The sequence below is a fragment of the Psammomys obesus genome, unplaced genomic scaffold (genome assembly GCF_907164565.1).
Source record: "Psammomys obesus unplaced genomic scaffold, mPsaObe1.curated_primary_1811, whole genome shotgun sequence".
NCBI classification, from domain to species: domain Eukaryota; kingdom Metazoa; phylum Chordata; class Mammalia; order Rodentia; family Muridae; genus Psammomys; species Psammomys obesus.
In genome coordinates, this window is record NW_026591598.1 from 18,300,806 (window position 1) to 18,315,635 (window position 14,830).

The following is a 14,830-nucleotide window of genomic DNA, read 5'->3' on the forward strand; positions in this document are numbered from 1 at the left end:
ACCTGGATGTCTCTGGCCCTCCGTTCTTGCTGTCTCTGCACCTGGTTACTCCAGGACAAACACAACACTAACTACTTTTTAATCATGTGACTTCTTTGTTCAGGTTGGTTTAGGTTGTTTTGTTTGTTGTTGTTGTTTTGGTTTTTGGTTTTTCAAGACAGGGTTTCTCTGTGTACCCTTAGCTGTCCTGGACTCACTTTGTAGACCAGGCTGGCATCGAACTCACAGCAATCTGCCTGCCTCTGCTTCACTGAGTCCTGGGATTAAAAGTATGTGCTACCATGCCCAGTTATGTTCAGGTTGTTTTGTTTTGTTTGAGTCAGGGTCTCATGCAGCCCAGGCTAGCCTTGAGCTCAAGATCCTCCTGCCTCTGTCTCTCAAACCCTGGTGTGCCCATGTGCTAGTATCCCCTGCTTTGCTTTGATGTTTTAAAACAGGGTCTTTTTATGTCACCCAGGCTGATACTGAATTTAGTCCTGCAGCTGGCCTTAGCTACTTTGTGGCCTTAGCTACTTTGTGGCCTTAGCTACTTTCTTTTTCCTACTCTTTTAAACATCCCCACCCCCCGTTTCACCCGCTATCACTAAATAGGAGAGACAGAAATCCCTGACTCTAATTTCTTTCTTGTTTCTCCTTTGACTCTTGTCTACTAACAAACTGCAATCAACCCCCTGCCCTGAACAACCAACAACTACCCACCCCACCTAGAGAAACCCTAGCATTTATGTACCCTCTGAAAAGTTCCCAGAATTCCAAATGCCATACAATTGCAGGAACTATCTGCAGCTGGCAAAGCCACACTTTTGCTAGAGGACGAGGCAAATCATAGTCAGCTGCTGTGAACAGTCTGAGGCAGACCCACGTCCCTACACCTGGGATTAAAATGAAAGCACATTCTTGCAATGTTTCTGTGTTTTTTAAAGAAACCAAACCTCCAGAATTCTCACTCCAGGGTCTTCCTCTCAGGCCCTGGAATCATAGGGAGGGCTTGGTGACTGTTCTGAGACATCACGATATCAATAGCCATTCTGCAATGACTCTTTCCTATACTCTCTCCTTGGGAACTCCCGGGATCCCAAGCATCCCATCATCCCCTCCAGGCACAGCAGGGAAATTGCCCCCTAATCTGCCCTAGATATAGTTTCTGAGTCAGGCAGAGCACCCTCCCACCACCTAGGGCAGAAGCTGCTGGACAGTTGAACCCCTGTGTTTCAATAACCATAAAAGGGCCAACAGCAACAAAGTCTGGGGGCTGGAGACAGACTCAGTGGTTAAAAGCGCTGGCTGCTCTTCCAGGGGACCCAGGTTCGATTCCCAGCAACATCAAGGCAGCTCACAACTGCCTGTAACTCCTGCTCCAGGGGATTCAACACCCTCACACAGACATACATCAAGCAAAACACCAAGGCACATGAGATAGAAAAGAGTTAATTTTTTAAAAACTCTGGAAACATTTCCACATTCCATAACATTCAATTAACCAGAATCATTCACCGAGCATGCCTCCTGGGGGATTTATTGTGTAATTGTCTCTCCTGCGGCACCTGCCAAGGTATTCACCGATTCCAGAACAGGAAGGCTCTTCCTTACTTTCACCCTGAGCTGGGGAGGAGGGTGAGAAGGAGACAGTAAGGACTCGGACCAACAAGCTGGTAGCAAAGCCAAGATGGAGACGCAGAGGTCCTGCCTCTGCCTCCTGCTCTGCTGCCCAAGGCTAGCCCCACCTCGTCATGGATCAGGAACAACAATGGAGATGGCTCAGTACGTGAACACCTGACCACCTTGTGTTGCAGCCCACAGCGGGAAGACGAGAATTGACTCCCACAAGTTGTTTTGACTCCCATACGGGAGCCATGGCATGCTCACACCCACATACATATAAAAACAGATAAAAAAAATAAAGACAAAGGTTGGGCATGGTGACACTCACCTTTAATCCCAGCACAGGGAGGGAGAGGCAAGCAAATCTGTGAGTTAGCTGAAGGCCAGCCTGCTCTATAGAGTGAGTTCCGGGCTAGCTGGGGCTACTTAGTGAGACCCTGCCTCAAAAATAAATAAATAAATAATTTTAAAAAGGGGTGGCTCAGGAAGTGGACTTTCCCAGCCCAGCCTGAACCCACGAATTGTGCACAGGAAGTCCTTGTTCTGTCCTGATCGTGAGATTGAGCCCCAATCCTCAATAGGCATCTTCTAAAAGAGCCTGCATCCTGTTTCACTCTCACTAACAGGCAGCTCTGTCCAGTCCTCTGCCTCGTTCGATGTACAGACAAGGAAACAAACAAACCAGGGCTACAAAAGTTTACGCTGCACAATGGGCCACCAGGTCCACACACTGTAAAGAATGTGTTGAAGTTTACCGTCTCACGCACTTCCCCACACAGGGCTTGTTAACCCCCAAAAGGGAAGAAAGCAACGTCACAGTACGTGTACCCAGGTTTTCAGGTGAAGCTAACAGGATCAGGAAGAGACTATCTGGACAGCATGAGCTGTGTCACATGACCAGAGGGGACACAGCATCTCTCCTCTGGATCCCTGACAAACAGAGTCAGGAGCACAAAGCCAGTAACCCGGACTGGGAGGCACGCTCTTCCAAGTGTTTTTATTTTGTTTTTCTTTGTTTTATTTTGAGTCAGGGACTCATATAACCCAGGCTGGCCTCAGCTCACCCTATAGCCTAAGACAACCTTCAACTTCTAAAAGAGCCTTGCTACGTAGCCTGGGCTGGCCCAGAACTAGCCACAGTTCTCCCACCTCTGTCTCCAGAGTGCTGGGTTTCTAGGCATAACCCACCATGCCCTGTTCCATGTGGGTCTGGAATTTCCATTGTTCCTCCTGCCTCAAGCTCCCGAGTGTTGCCATCACGGATGTGTACTGCCATCCTTGGCCCCCGTCTTTTCAAGTGTCAAGGCCACCAACATCAAGGACAGGCTGGAGAAACTTCCCAAACTAAAGGAAACAGGAGAGAATTGACAGCTCAACACAGTTCATGATTCAGAGCTCAAGCCTTCTCCTGCAAAGACCATTGTCAGACAACTGGAAAATCTTGATCAGGGTTTGAGGGTTAGACCATGGTAAGCTGTCACGCGGGCTTCCTGACTCTGCTGGCTATGTAATGGTGCTGAGAGACAGGGTCCTTGTGGGCAGGAAGCCTAGCACAGTGCCCAGAGCGAAAGACCACGAGGCCATCGGCTTCCTCTCCAGTCCCAGAGAGGGACAGCCGGTGGCAAGTGGGGGGCATCTCAGACTTGCAACTTTTCTGAACATTTGGAGTCATTTACATAGTCAGACGGGGGCTGGCATGATAGTAGGGAGGGGTAGAGGGGGGTTACAATGAAAGCAACCCCTGAATTCCACAGTGGAAAGAGAACACCAACTCCTAAAAGTTGTCTTCTAAGCTCCTCCTGTGTGACACACACGCACTCACAACACACACACACTCACAAATAAAATTTAGGGGAAAATTCAGATGACTCATTCTCAACCAGGACAAATCGCTTCCTTCTCTCGGTCTCGGTCCCAATCTCTGTACATAACACATACCTTTCCAGGGGCATGACCTGGCCTTTACCATGGCACAAGGCTCTCACAGGAGCCCGCCTGTTAAAGGCACTCTCTGGTCAAACAGCCGGGAGGCAGCTCAGCAGACCCTCAGCTGAGATGCCAGCTGTGCCCTCCCTCCCACTCTGCCCGGCACCCTCCCCTCCCAGCCTTGTGCTCTACCTCAGCTACACAAGGTCCCCGGAGATGCTGCTGTAATCAGGGAGAGGACAGCTAACTGAAGTGGGAGCCTCAGGACCCAGACCTCAGAGGTCACCCCACTCCCACCCACTTCTAAGCTGGATTTAGGAGGAAATGTTTCTTTGCCCTGTCATTGGGACCGTGTCTGGAAGGACCAGACATTTGTTCCCGTCTCCCAGGAAAAGTCACATGAGACGGTGGTTGCTTTCCGGTTTGTTTCTTCTGGTTGTCCTGTTTTGCAAGACACAGCCTTGCCCTGTAGCCCGGGTTACCTTCCAACTGCAGGCAATCTTCCTGGCTCAGCCTCCCAAGGGCTGGGATTACAGGTGTGTGTCCCCCAAACCCAGCACAAATCCTGCTATTTTGCAGAACCATGTGATTATTTTTTTTAGTTTATCTTGTGTGTATATGGTGTGTGCCTATGCGTGCCCACATGTGAATATGTGTAGATGGGAGTGCTTGCCTCTGCGCGCCTCCAAAGAAGAAGACAGAGGTTGGTGTCCAGTGTCTTCCTCAATGATGGTCACATTGTGCTTTGTTTTCGTAGCTGTTCTGAGGCTGGGTCTCACTATGTAATCCTGTCTTGCCTAGAACTTGCTGTGTAGACCAGGCTAGCCTCAAAGTCACAGAAATCCCCTGACTTTCACATAACACACCAAAAATAAATATTCCTGAAAGCTTTGAAAACTATGAAGCCCTTGGGTCAACAGAGAAGGCACCAGACCTCAGCTCTCAACTCCCGTGGTGACAGACCCTCCAACTAGACTGACCCTGGAGCCACCTCTTCCCCGGCACAGCAAGCCAGATGGGATGGTGGACATTTGACCCACACTGAGCCCATTGGCTCATTGCTCCCAGGAATGTGGAATTAGAGAGAGAGAGAGAGAAAAAAAAAAAGACCACAAAGATTGTTCAGAGCACAGCCAGTATTCACGTTATGAAGAAACCACAGCCAAGTTCAGGCCGAGGCTCTGAGAGAAAAACAAAAATTAAAAGGAAAAAAAAGTGCTAAAGATGTAGCTCAGAGACGTGGCTCGGTTGGCAGAGCACTTGCCCAGCACACACAAAGCCCTGGGTTCAATCCCCAACACCACAGAAACTGGAAGTGGTCCACGCCTGTAATCCCAGCACTGGGGAAGTAGAGGCAGGAGGAACAGATGTTCAAGGTCATTTTGGCTGTGTAGCAAGTACAAGGGCAGCCTGGGTTACATGAGCCCCTGCCTCAAAACAAACCAACAATAAACAAGCATCAATAAAAATAACGGCGATGATAATAAGAGCAAACAGAACATTGTCTCCGTCTACCATGCTCTGCATGGACACTTGTGTTTCTGAATGCTACGTTCCCCCACCCTGACCCCCACCCTCCTGATACCCTATATAGAATCTTATTCATGCTTTACGGATGTTGAAGTTTTAGCACATAGTCTGTCCTGGTCAGGACTTCCATCACTGATGCCCCGGCCCTGCCAGAGACCCTTTTGCTGGACCCTCCCTGAGGTCAGTGAAAGCGAAGCAGAAGCAGCGTGAGACAAGAGGCAGGTGGTATTCCCCGTGCCCCGCCTTCCTGTGTCTTCTAACATGAAAAGGTGAAAGGGCAAAAGTGAAAGGTCACTGTGGGGTGAATATGAGCTAGGGGCCTCTGAGGCAGCTGCGGAGAAACTCAGAATCTCTGTCCACCAGCTCAACCCGTGTGCTAGCCTGTGTGTGGGGGAGAGGGGGTTCCCACCTCACCAGCAGCCTCTCCCAGCCTCCCAGCCTCTCCAGAGGAGCAAGCAGAGCGCCAGGGGCCTCCAATGAGCAGGGTTTGTGTGTCTCTGCCTGGGGCCTGGGCGCACCGCCAGAAAGGACAGGAGGCAAGGTCTTTTCCTCCTGGCATCAGGTTTCCTCCAACATCTCAGAGTTGCTGGTCAGCTGACAGTGCCCAGAGCCTGTTCTAGAAGCCACCATAGGGATGGAGAGACAGGGTAAGGGGAGGGGACGCTGCTGAGAAAAGGAACAGCAAAGGAGCCAGGGGGACAGAGTGGGCCCAGCCAGAGAACTGGGCCCAGACACAAGGTCTCCAGAAGGGAACAACCTCAGCTGGGGAGGAGGGTCTGCAGCTGCCAGCCTGCAGTGACACTGGCCACAGCTATGGCCTGGCACCAGCCCCAGAAACCTCCATTGTCCCCGGTTTCACCACCGCCCGAGGCTGGGACTCGCTACCAGCTCTCTGGTCCCCAGATGAAAGACGCTTTCTAAGAGTCATAAAACCGTGCCCACTCGGAACAATGGGTCCTTCTATGGCTGCGCCCTTCACATAAACTCCAGTCAGCAGCACCCAAGAAGCTCCAGGCCCAGGGTTTTATAGACTGGCTTTTTGGACCAGCCCCAGTGCTCATTAACATCCAGTCCCCTAGTCCTTGTCTGAGGCTCTGCGGGATCCCTCCCATTCACTGAGGCTCACTGTGCACCAGTGCCCCCACCCTGCCCCTCCCCCCGTCCTCCACAGCCCTGCCAGCCTGAGACTACAAAGCCAGAGCCCTGCGAGTAAAATCCAGAGCTCATGCTCCTGGGAACAACTGCCTCTGGGGCGGTCAGCACTCGGGTCAGGCACAGTGAGGTGATCACACCAGATGGGACCCAGCACACCAAAGACCTAACCCAAAGGAGGACCTGAGCCCAGCCCCTCAGGAAGCCCAGGATCTTCCTCCAGCTCAGACTCACATCATCCCAGTGCTGCAAAACCTTTATGAATGCTTAGAGTACATCATGTGTTCTCTGTGTGCAAGCCCCTTCCCTCTCATAAGATCCCTTTTCACGTGGGGAACTGAACCATAGGGAAGACAAGTAGCCTGCCTGAGACAAGTAAGCCCTACATTCTAGGTCCAACACTTACCTCCCCAGACTTTCACAAGTGGGTTCAGCTGCATGGCTCTGGAGTAAACCCTCCTAAGCGTCACCCAAGATACCTGGCCTACATTTATTTTTCTTTTCTTTTCTTCTTTAAGTATATAAATGCAGGTTTATTGAGAGCAGCTCTTGGAGGGTTCACTGGTCCCAAAGAATGGGGCCAGAGAAGTCACCATGAAAGGGGAGAGAGAAAAGTGTCCAAGCAGGGGGAGGGGGACCGGGAGTAAGGGGGAGAGAAAGAGGAGAGATAAAGAAGAAGAAGAGAGGGGGAGAACCAAAATGTCTGGATTATATATTGAAGAGCCCCTGGCTTTATCCCCCACCTCCTTTTATTTTCTTGTTTATTTTTCTGTGCCAGAACACTGAACCTGGAGCCAGGAAAGCATTCCATCACAAAGCTAAGGTCCCAGACCCCTTTCCTGGCCACCTACTACCTTCTAAGTACTTCTAAGTACCTCCACCTGCTGGAGAGCCCATGCCAATATTGTCACTCCTACTCTACAGAGGCAAAAGCCAAGTCTGGGAAAGACGAAGCGGGGGCAGGGGTGAGTCTTACCCACACTCCCATGGAGCTGGTCAGAGTGGGTGCCAGCACCAGCCTCACTTCCGTGTGGAGCCAGATCGCTAACGCTTCCTGATACACCAGCGTAAGAGTCAGGACACCTGGTCCCCTCACCTGACACGTGCCATATATTCCCTACAGGTCAGGCGGTCAGGCCAGCCCTATGCATCTTACTAGAAGCCAGAAGGCAAGCAGGACAGGAGAATAATGTGTCCCCAGTCCCTCAATCCCAGGGAGCAACCCAGGAACTTTTTTGCACTATCCATACCTGTGCCCTGACTTCCTGTGCTGTCTGCCTCTTCTGGGCTTCTGTTGGTTTCCTTCCCGCCCCCACACCCTGCAGAACATACTGCCAATAAACTGCCTATGGATGTGAGTGGATAGGTGGGTGGCTGAACAGGTAGACAATGAATGAATATATGGATGGTAGGTATATACATGGGTAGATAGGTGTCTAGATAGGTGAATGGATGGATGGTAGATGGATGGAAATGGATAGATAGACAGACAGACAGATAGACGATAGGAGGTAGGTAGATAGAAAATTGATTGCTGAGCCGGGTGCAATGGCACATGATTGCAGTCCAGCACTCGGGGAGGCAGATGCAGATGGATCTCTATGAGTTCAATGCCGGCCTGGTCTACAAAGAGAGTCCAGGACAGATAGGGCTACACAGAGAAACCCTGTCTTGAAAAATAAAAAAAAAAGGGGGCTGGAGAGATGGTTCAGCGGTAAAGAGCACTGTCCGCTCTTTCAAAGGACCTGGGTTCGATTCCCAGCACCCACATGGCAGCTCACAATTGTCTGTAACTCCAGTTCTGAGGGACCTGACACCTTCACACTAATGCACATAAAATAAAATTAAATAAATTATTAAAAAAAAAAGAAAAATAAAAAAAGAAAGAAAGGAAGGAAGGAAGCAAGGAAGGAAGGAAACTGATGACTGGGTGGGTGATGGTGATGAATGGACAGTTTGGTGGATGGAAGATATATGGACAGTAGGTGAATGTATACATTGATCTACGGATGGTGAATAGATGGGTAGAAGTGGGTAGAGTGGGGCTGGAGAGGTAAGAGCACTGGCTGCTCTTCCAGAGGACCTATGTTCAATTCCCAGCACCCACATGGTGATTCACAACTGTCTGTTGATTCCTTTGCCAGGGGATCCTATGCACTCACACAGACGTGCATGCAAGCAAGACACCGATGCACAGAAAATAAAAATAAATAAATCACTAAAAATATTTTTAAAAAAGAAATGAGTGGAGAAAAGTTGGATGGATGGATGGACAGATGGAAGGGAAAAAGGAAAGATGACGTGTGAATGAGTACATACAACTGAAAACCCAGAGGAAAAGGATCCCAGAGGGAAGTGGGTCATAACTCCTCCACTCCCAGCCACTCACCCCCTGGAGAGGAGGAGGAAGCTGGATATGGCTTCCTGGTTTACTGGAAAATCCCCTGGCAGGGATTGGAGAGAAGACAGAAAGGAGTGTGTTGACATATTTTTTGGGAAGAGGAAATAAGGAGTATGGTGTGATAAGACACCTTGAGAAGGCTGACAGCAATAGCAGAAGTGGCCCCGAAGTCCCTTCCTAGGTCCCTGCATGCCAGGGAATTGCACCAGATGGGGCTGGGAGGAGGGGAGGAGGCCATAAACTGTACCCAGCAAATGAGCTCCCTGCCCTGTGGCTACAGGGTGGGGCCTGGGAACAGAGCTATGGATTTGGTTGAAATCACTCACATCCACCATCGCCTAGGAGCTCTCAGACCCCAGGGTGATGGACACCCCGCCAGCCCAGAGCTTTCCAGGGTGGCTCTCCTTCTATGAGAGATCCCCGTGGGACACTCCTTAATTCTGACCTGTGGCTCAAGCAGGCCAGCTTCTGAGGCAAGGTAGTGTGAAGAGATACTGCCCCACCCCTCGTTTCTCTGAGCAGGTTCTTGTGGGAGAGGCAAGACTCACAGGGGTTGGTGGAGGCAGGAGACCCAATGTTCTAACTGCTGGGGCAATTGTAAGAAAGAAAAGAAGGGCTGGGGACTGCTCGCCTGGCCAGCAAGAAACCCTGGGTTCAGGCTTCAGCAGTACATCATGCAGGCCTGTAACCCAACACCTGGGAGGCAGAAACCGGGGGACCAGAAGTCCAAGGTCACCCTCCAGTAAACAATGAATGAGTTGCAGCTATGTGAGACCAGAGAGAGAAAGAGAGGAAGAGAAGGGGGAGCTGAGTATGTGTCTTCCCTACCCACAGAGACAGCCATCCAGTGGCATAAATGGAATATGTCCTGCCAGGCTGGAACTTTCCCATTTGTAAGAGAGAGAGAGGTGTTTAGAGACACTCCTGGAAGAACTGATCCCCACCAGCTCTAGAAGCCCAGGACCTGGAAAGTGACTCACCCAGTGAAGGCTCAGAGCCAGGATCAGAACCCCGGCCTAAACCCTGAGCCTGGAATTTCTCGCTGATAGAAAGGACCTTTACCACGGGGCCTCTTCTCTCTCCCCAAATGGGCCCTAGGTATCCAGGGTTTATTCTGAAAGGCTTGGGCTTGTGTGACCACCACACCAGCGCCCCTCAGTCCCCTCCCACCAGAAGCCACAGATTTCCTGTGGCTGTGCTGGCCTGGGACAGAGACAGGGTGACAGGAAGCCCCTGGGCCCCTGGGCTCCTGGAGACCTCAGACCCTCAGAGCTGAAGGGCTCTTAGAATTGATGAAAACCCCTCCTTTTGCAGAAAGGGAAACTGAGGCCCTAGGAGGACAAGGATTCCCTCAGAGCTTCTAGGGAGCAAAGGCAGCCTGCTGGCCCCAGGCCAAGGGTTCTACCCCCACCGTGAGTTTGAAAAACAAACCCACTGCAACCTCTTTTTATCAGCTAGAAGGAATGCTTATCAGCTAACTCACTCATGGGGAGAGAGAGGGGAGGGAGAGATTCGAGTGGGAGGGTTGAACCCCTAGACATCTCGTGACAGAACCGGACTGAGCCAAGGAGAGTGAGCTCTACCCCGCCACATGCAGTTCCTGGTGTCCCCCTCACACTGGGGAAACTGGGAAGGAGTCCACTTAGAGTGCAGGCGATTCTACTGGCCTGCCCTCAGGGACCTAGCAATTGCTTGTGCCATGGTGTGTGCCATCAGATAAAAGAAACACTTGCCACCCCAGCTCTCTCTGTTCCCTGCTATCTCACTCCCCTTTTCTGTCCTCAGTGCCCCTAACCCCCATCTCCCTGCCCTCATGGCTCTGCTCCCCGTCTCTCTGCCTGTCTCTACACTCACTAATTTGCCTCTTACCCCTTCTCCAGGCCCTCACTCCTCTCCCTCACTCTATAAACCTCCTTATACCAGAGCTGTTGAATGGAATGGGCCTGCCATGGTGCCCCCTTGGGGCATTTCACATGTTTCATAACAGGTCCCCTCTAGCTGGGAGCTGAGGACTCAAGGGAGCACAAGGCCGTCACTGTGGCTGCTCAGATCCTTCTTTTCAGCATCTGGGACTTGTTCCCTGGGGTCTGGCTTTCAGAAACCCCTGAGTCTCCAAAACTGCCCTTTTTACTTTTATTATTTGTTTTCAATTTTTGTCAGCTTTGGTGGCAAGTGCCTTTACTTTACTGAGCCATCCAAGCTCTCCAAATCTGCTTCCTGCTCAGCAACTGAGGACCCTGGGACCCCTCTGCTCCCCTGGGAACTTTCATTCCAGGAGTGGCACCCACTTCAGGGGAATGCACAGACCTGCTTCATATTCTTGTCCCTACCTGCTGGGCCCTGTAACCTTGACTGAGTTCAGTCTCTGTTTCCCCCGCATCCACACAGCCTGTGTTCCTGGGTCACAAAGGAGCAGCATCAAGAATCTCACAGTTCAGCTCATGAGATGGCTCAGCGGATGAGGGCACTTCCCTCCACATGTGTGCCTTAGACAATGTTTGTCATCCCCCCTACACACACACACACACACACACACACACACACACACATACACAAACACACACTAAGTAAAAAGAAATGTAATGAAAAATGCTTAAGAGGTTCCAGGTACTATGTGGAGGTTTGATCTTTGTCAGGTTGTATTGTCTTGAGGGAGGAGGGAATGGAGTGGAGACAGGGTCTCACACTGCAGTTCAGGATGGTCTTGAACTCATAGCAATCCTCCTGCCTTAGCCTCCCCAGTACTGAGATTATAGGTATGAGTCATCACATATCAGCACTTTTGAGGGTTTGTTTATTGTTTTTTTGTTTTGTTTTGTTTTGTTTTGTTTTTTGAGACAGGGTTTCTCTGTGTAGCCTTGGCTGTCCTGGAACTCACTCTGTGGACCAGGCTGGCCTAGAACTCTGAGATCCGCCTGCCTCTGCCTCCCGAGTGCTGGGATTAAAGGTGTGCACTTCCGCCTGGCCTCATGCCAGCCTTTTAAAATAGCCCCAGTCTGGTTGGAGCCCTCTGTGAAATGGGGCCATCAGGAGAGCTCTGCGTGGCTTGTGCTCTGCACATGGCGGCAACCAGGAAGAGATTTGTGGCCACGGCACTGTGGAAGCAGTGGATGCCACTGTTGCCAGTGTAGCGCTGCTGCTACCGGCGTGGGAACAGCGGGTTCCTCTTGTGATCTCCTTCCCATGACTGCCTTCCAAACTGAGTGGGGACTGCTCTCTTCTTGATGACAGGGAAATGAAAGGGCCACCCTCTCAAAGCCTCAAAGTCCTCAGCTCTTGGGGGACAGAGGTGAGTGGGTGGTAGCCACAAGCTGGGCCTCGTATGGGTAGGAGAGGCTCCCCACCTCTGACATTTCTTCCCGGCTCTCCGGGGTCCTCCAGGGCAAAAGCTACAAAGATGAGGAGGCAGCCAGGCAAGGGAGAGACCCTGACTCCATGCTGTCTCACAGCTATGTGGCCTCCGGCGGGATACCTCTCCACGCTTTCGTCCCATAACTACAGGGACAGTCATCATGGGGGTGGTTGTTCCCACCCTGTCCAGCTAACCAGGCTGTGCGGCGTGCCCTAGGGCACCGGCAACACAGGACAGCTTTGTAAACTATGAGGTACCTTGGGTCAGACACTGCCTTATTGATCACCTCAGTCCCTCTACAGAAAAGCAAGATGAGATGGGAGATAGCAATGTTGGGGGAAAAAAAAAAAAAAGAGGCAGACTTGGGACCTAGGCCCCCCCTTGTCCTCTGCCACACCCACCCTTCCCCCTCCTTACATCCATGCTCCCCTTTTCTTGATCTATGAGAGCTTCAGGAAGTTACTTCGCCTCTCTGGGCCTCTGATCAGAATACTCAGTGGAGATGTTGGAAGATTAAATGCGCCATTCAAACACCACACTGTGTTAGCCAAATGAAAACACGAAGCAAGGCCCAGTGACTTCAGTATGTTATCATTGGCCAGACATTGACCAAACAATGAAAAAGACTCCTCTGAAAACACTGAGCTGTCTATCACCAGAAGTATTCAAGCTGTGGCTAAACAGCCACCCATCAGGGACTCAGGGCAAGACTGCCTGGTGACCTTTAAAACGCCATCCACCCCCAAGCTGGTAAAACCCCTGCCAAGGAGATTGTATAAGCTGCAGTCCCTCCTTCCGGATACAAAGTCACAGGAAACGGGATGGGACAGGACTGGCAGAGGCCACCAGGAGGGTATGCTTGGGGAGGGGGGGAGGGGGATACTATTGTCCAACCACTGTGCCACCCATCTACTGGGCAAACTCGGCTTTCTCTGACGGTTCAGAGTCTCAATTATCCAGCTACAATGATGCAAGTTTGAGCAGGTGTTCCGAAGCACAGCCACCCTTCTCAGCCTCCGTAATCCCAAAACCAGGGCAGAAGAATCCCTCCCACACACCTGTGCTCGGAGCTCCCTCCACATTCCTCCTCCCACATCACCCTCATCCTGCCCAGCTAGCCAGGACTCAGGGTCACCACCGCAGAAGTCTCAATAAGGTCCTCTCTGAGACCCTGGGCACCTCCAAGCCTCCCTGCCTTCTGGGAGAGAGATAGGCACCCCAGAGCCCAAGGGGACCCTCGGCACCTCCGTCACATCCACAGAACCCCCGCCAACCCTGCAGAGAGTGACTGACCTGGATTACGTCACAGTTCTACCGTGGTCCTCAGGGGAGAAGATGCAAGTGACTGGGACAGGTGCCACCGGGGGGGAGCGTCTGGAGGGGAAGCTGCTGGCAGAGCAAGCTGGAGCCTCGGGTCTGATACACGCGGACTCCTGTGCCAGGCCTGGCTGGGCTTGCAGACAGCTCAGGTATATGACTCACTTTCCAGCCAGACCTGCTGGGCAGGTGCATAGGCCATGAAGGCGGGCAGAGGGAGGGAAACTGGAGGACAGGACAGGGGCCCTGGCCACTACCACAAGGAAGGGTTTAGGCTGAGTCAGGCCCAGCCAGGGTGGGCACATCCTTCAGCCCAGTCCAGGAGGCCCAGGAAGTTAACCAGGGTAGAGGAAGGGACATGATAAGCAAAGATGGGTGACAAGGAATGCTGAGTGCAGAGGTAAGCCTGTCTGCTGCCCACTGGTAGCACGGGGCTCAAGACAAGGCCCCAGAATGGGCAGAGCCTTACATGACCCAGACCATTTAACCAGGGAAGATGGGAGGGAATAGGCATACACTGAGCTGGAAAGATTCTCCCCAGCTTGCTGTTTGACCTCCAGCAAGCTGTCTGACCTCTCTGAGCCTGTTACCTGCTTGTTCAAAAACTGCAAGTGTAATAATAAAAGTAGCTTCTGTGTGATAGGGCTGTCCAGAGGATGAAATAAGACTGTGTAAGGAACAGGGCCACCACCACAGGCTTCTGGCTCAGTGGCAGCGGCTCAGTTCGCAGGCCACTTCTTCGGCACTGCGGGATAGGTAGCGTTATTACCTTTCTCACTGTCAGTGTTAGCACAAATGTGACCAACGCCTCACTGGTCAAGAACACAGGAAATCCACTTAATCACAAGCGCTCTGCCTAATCCTTGAGCCTCAGAGAAGCCTAGCCGGAGACACAAAGGCAGCCCCGCCGCCACACCCACCCACCCCACCCCCCTTCTCCGAGCATCAAATCCACACAGATAAGTGGCAGTGCATGCAGCTGCGCTCACATTTCACAGCAAAGCAGCTCTGCGCTTTCCATCGGAACTCCAAAGCCTTGAGGTATTAGATCAGAGACAGACAAGTGCAATCCCAGGGCTAAATGTGGCCTGTCCTTTCTTGCATAAATCAAATACGCTCTTAGCTGAATATGGTCGTGCACGCTCGTAATCCCAGCACGGGGACACAGAGGCAGGAGGCTCTCTGAGAGTCAGAGGCCAGCCTCGGGCTGCACGGAGAGTTCCACGAATGGACACACTGTCACTAAAATGAAAATTAAAACTGCAAAATTAAAAAATATATATATACACAGTTGCTCCTCCATTCTTTCTGGTTGTTTTGTGGACACAGCAGCCTGGCTGGGTCCTGACACAGAAAATGGCCCCCAGTGGCCATTTAGGAAGAAAGCCTACCAATGGTGACTTTGATGATACTGATGGTAGTGGTGGTGGTGATGGTGATGATGGTGATGATGGTGGTAGTAGTTGATGGTAATGATAATGGTGGTGGTGGTGATGATGGTGGTGGTGATGATGATGATGGTGATGATGGTGGTAGTAGTTGATGGTAAT

At 51.5% G+C, this 14,830-nt stretch overlaps 1 protein-coding gene across 1 annotated transcript in view; it reads right to left on the bottom strand.

Moving 5' to 3' along the window:
* Arhgef10l (Rho guanine nucleotide exchange factor 10 like) overlaps positions 1 to 13,301 on the bottom strand; it is a 145,821-nt gene extending 132,520 nt beyond the window's left edge. The window contains exon 1 of the mRNA XM_055610914.1: positions 13,257 to 13,301. The gene's annotated coding sequence lies outside the window, so the exon portion shown is untranslated. The remainder of the gene's footprint in view (positions 1 to 13,256) is intronic.
* Positions 13,302 to 14,830: the final 1,529 nt, after the last annotated feature.